Here is a 4,580-nt window from a genome sequence, read left to right as displayed (position 1 = left end):
AGCATTTAGACAGGTTTATGTACGGCGAAACTGATCTTCCAATTAAGGCGACTCTGAGGCCTGGAAAACACCATTTTTTTGTGTATTGAGCTGGGATGAAAGCCAGAAAGTCTTTAAGGTGGTAGAAATGTAAGATATCATATAGACATGAATAATTAAATAAAACAATGGAGATTGTTTTTTTTAGAAAGAAAAGGCTAATACCCCGCCTAGAGATAAATTTACTGTTTCAGAAAAGTATATACTGTAAAGGCGTGTGTGTGTGTGTGTGTGTGTGTGTGTGTGTGTGTCTCACTTTATTTATTTTAAATAAAGTTTCATTTCTTTGACATCCATAACTCCTGGCCTCTGGAAGTTTTTTATAATTTTTTTACTTCGGTTGGAGGGATTTTTCCACGACACGTACCTCTGGGCATCCTTTTGGGAGAGAAGTTAAACATCCTCCAAATGGTACACATCTGACAAGTGTGTTATCAAGTCACACAAACAATTTCAGAACAAAACGGACACTCCAGGGTCATGTTTAAATCTTTTTTTATTAATTCTTCAAAGAGGTCAAGGACCCTGTAATGGTCATTAGTTCGTGCGTGGCACGAATTCGTTCCTCTTCTTTTTCTGCCTCGCTCTCCAGAATATCCAGCACCCTGCTGCTTCTCCTCCTTTTAGGAGATGGGGACAAGGTGAAGTGGACGTCTCGTCCTCCTGCATGAGGCTGTTTGTGCCAGACGGTGCAGAGCTCCAGGCTTTTTTGGCTCTGTGGCTCCTCCCCGTAAATTCTGCACTGTTCTCCATCCACATTTTGAAGAGATGTTGGTCTCCTCATCAGTCACTGTTGGAAATGACTTTGCATTAGAGTGGTGCGGTTCTGAAACGTAATATATTGAATATTTGGTTATCCCTAAATGCTGAAGCTCCAAAATATATTGTTCATGACCGACGCATTACTTTAAAATGAAATAACACTACGCCTACAGGGCTCTACAGTGCGACCATTCCACTCGCATTTGTAACTGAAAAGTATTGTGTGCGACTGTGAATAAATATTTATTCGCACCGGTGCGAGTGACCTGTATGGAGTTGTATAATACAATCAGGATAAAAACTACAGGAAGTCCAAAATGCATCTACACCACGCAACAGTTACTTTCACACTGCTTTTCATCTCCTCAGTCAACCGAACAAGTGTGGAAATGCTGCAGAGAAGCCATTATTTAAACTCAGGGTTGCCAGATATCACCAGGAAAGTCAGCTCCAGTTTCCATGTTTTGATTTAAACCCCCAAAAACCACAATATTATCAGCAGACATGGCAACACTGTACGGGGGTAACCCATATAAAACTGATAAACAAACAAAAATAAAACTGCTAAAATGTAAAGACAGAAAATGTGCTTAGTTATAAATAAATCATTTAATATAAAAATAGATATTATAATAACTTCATAAAATATAAATAAAATGAGAAATGAAATAATGTTTAATTAATATGGGTTGCATTTAATATAAATTTGACATTAAGCTTAGTTCTTTATTTAATTAGAAGGCTATTAGTCTTTTTCCTAATATGGATCATTTTTGTGTTAGTCTACTTTTAATTAGGACTCTTTATTGTTTAAAATATTTCAAAATAAATATTTTATGCTGTTTATTTATCAGTTAACCAACAGTATTTCTCATTGCTATTATTTTAAATCAATTAACAGTGACCATGAGCTTACATTTAACTGTTTATGACCTCCTGATTAAAGTTTAAATAAAAAAGATTGGTATCTGGATCGGTATCGGCTGTAAAAATCCTGATCGGAGCGTCAGTAATGAACACCATTAAACTAAAGCGCTGTGCATCTGACGGGTAAATGAACTCCCCCAATCACATCCTATATGAGATTATTCAGATATCTACACAATACACACAGAGCGGGTCGAGAACTGACTCCAGCCCAGAACCATGACAGTGGAAATGTCTGATAGTGTAGCTTTAAATATATTTAAGAGGAGCAGATTTCACACACTGAACACTGATGTTTATTGTATTTGTTTACAAGGTAAACAGGTTAACGGTGGTTTTTTACATACAGTCTGTAAAATGAACTGGAAATATTAGATTTAGTTTATCAGAAGGTAAATGAATGTGTCATGGCTCCCACTGTGTTCCTAAATTCTGTCATAATTGACCAGCTCAGGTTTTCTCATGCTACTTGTGTGTGGTATTGTGGCACATTAACGCCACCATCTCTAAAAAACAAAAAAACAACAAACTAAACTTCAACTGTACTCCTAAAGTTTTAACTGTGCTCCTAAAGTTTTGTAATTAGGAGCACGAGTGCTCCTAAAAGAAATTGTTACTGTAGAGCCCTGGTATATATAAAGTTCGCTCTCTGTTGTCATATACGAGACAAGGAGCATTCAGTTTGTACAGAAAAAATATGAAAACATTACATTTAAAATTTAACACATTAAGCTAAAAAGTACAAAACTTGCTTAGAAATCCTCTAAAATGTATACGGCTATGTCCAACATGTTCTTTCATCAATCCAGGCTCCATTTACTATAACGTCATGCAGCATACTTACATTTATGAGAAGTTGGAGCTCCTGACATTTTGCCAGATGTAAAGGTGGCGGGGAGTTTATTTCTTAAAAAAATAATAATAAAAACTTACCTTAGCCACAAAATGATATAATTAATTCTACATTAATAGCAGTTAATGCATGGTGTGAATGTAGGAGAAGCCCTGAAACATCTCCTGGCCGAACTTCTTGATGATGGAATGATCCACAAGAGAAAGCTGGGGTTCCTCACGGGTGAAAAGTTCATTGAAGTTATTGATGTCCCTCTTTGTTGTAATTAGTGATTTGAAAGAGGGCATAATCTTCCTCCGCTCCAGCAGCATCCAGTTGATTGGTTGGAAGAACGGATGAACTTTGATGGCTTCTTCCCGGCCCCTGCGGGGAAACCCACAGCCGAGACGAGTCTTAGGGTTCTTCCTCAGGACGCCTTTGAGGATGCTGACTGCATTTTTGCTGAGACTTGATGGGTACTTGGGTTTATCCTTGACGATGGAATCAAACAGCTTACGTCGGTTTTCATAGTCAAACGGCATGTAGCCCGTCATCGTCTCGAACAGGACCCAGGGCCCACCAATCCACCAATGTGCTGAAGTTTGATCGCCGTATCATCTCAGGCGAGATGTACTTGGGTGGGCCACAGAATGTCACCTTGACGTCTTGAAAAGTCTCTTTGCACAAGCCAAAGTCTGCAAGCTTGCAGTGGCCATCTGCAGCTATGAGGATGTTCTTGGGTTTGAGATCCCTGTGAATGATCCCCGTGCGGTGCAGGAACATGAGAGCACAGGCGATCTCAGCAGCATAAAACTGGGAGCGGGGCTCGTCAACCCCACCTGAGCGTTCTGTGATATGAAAGATCACTTCCTTTCACATATTCCATGCCGAAGCATAAGTACTCAGTGGTCTGGAAGCAGCAGAAAAGGTGGGTCAGATAGGGGTGTTCACTGGCCAGAACCAGGATGCGTCTCTCCGTAAGAGTATACTTCAGGTCATTACATACCAGAATCCTGTCTTTCTTCAACACCTTCAGCGCGTACACCTCATCGGTGCCTCTGAGTTCGGACAGAATGACCTTGCTGAATTTACCTCTTCCGAGCACGCTGAGAAAGTCGAAGTCCTCCAGGCTCATTCTTTTAGGTTGCAGCTCGTTCTCTCGGCTCTCCTCAGAATGACCCTCGTTCAGGGATGAACTGGGCTTCAGTTCCTGCTCCGTGTGATCAAGAGGCAGTGCTACGTCCCCGTCACAAGTGCCGGATTCTTCTGGTTGTTTCGGAGGCCGAGCTGCTGCCTGCGTTTCATCATCTACTCCCGGCTTCACCTTGTTCTTCTTTTTCCGTCTCAAAGAAAAAGAAAAAAGACATCAAGTTATCCAAGGTAACCTGATGTCTTGTAAATGCCGAAGGACACAAATGTAAAGCTGTAAATGCACACACTGCAGGACTGAGAATACACACACGAAGAAAAAAAAGAATATTGAACATAGTAATTTGTTTTTCATTTAATAACTGCCACAATGAAAAAAGATGAAAAGTCCATGTTGCATTGTGAGATGAAATTATATCACAAAGATGGCTCTGCGCGAAGGCGCGCTTCCGGGTTTGACCTTGTTTACTTAACACCCGTGTATTTGTTATGGTTTATGTCCTGTCTCCACCCCGTTACATTATTGGATGTCTCCCTCACGTGTTCTTGTTAATCACAGCTGTTTTTTGTTACACCCCTGATTATCTTCATTATTTAAACCGCTGGTGTGGTGTTGTGTATGTAAATATATATATATATATATATATATATATATGTGTGTGTGTGTGTGTGTGTGTGTGTGTATAGACTCAGCAAAAAAAGACATATTTTAAAGATAATTTTGTAAAATCCATATAATCTTTACAGATCTTTATTGTTTTTCATGTTTGTTCAATGAACCATAAACTATTATTGCACACGCAGCTGTGGAACAGTCCTTAACACACGAACAGCATACAGGCGTTAGAGGGCCGTAGCTCGGGAGTTCTGG

At 39.8% G+C, this 4,580-nt stretch overlaps 1 pseudogene; it reads right to left on the bottom strand.

Annotated features, from left to right (window-relative positions):
• Positions 1-2,596: 2,596 nt before the first annotated feature.
• The window catches only part of LOC128599320 (protein kinase C epsilon type-like), a 12,641-nt pseudogene continuing 10,657 nt past the window's right edge, over positions 2,597-4,580 (bottom strand).

This window comes from Ictalurus furcatus, chromosome 22 (assembly GCF_023375685.1).
Source record: "Ictalurus furcatus strain D&B chromosome 22, Billie_1.0, whole genome shotgun sequence".
Taxonomy (NCBI): Eukaryota; Metazoa; Chordata; class Actinopteri; order Siluriformes; family Ictaluridae; genus Ictalurus; species Ictalurus furcatus.
This window is presented reverse-complemented; position numbering and strand designations above follow the sequence as displayed.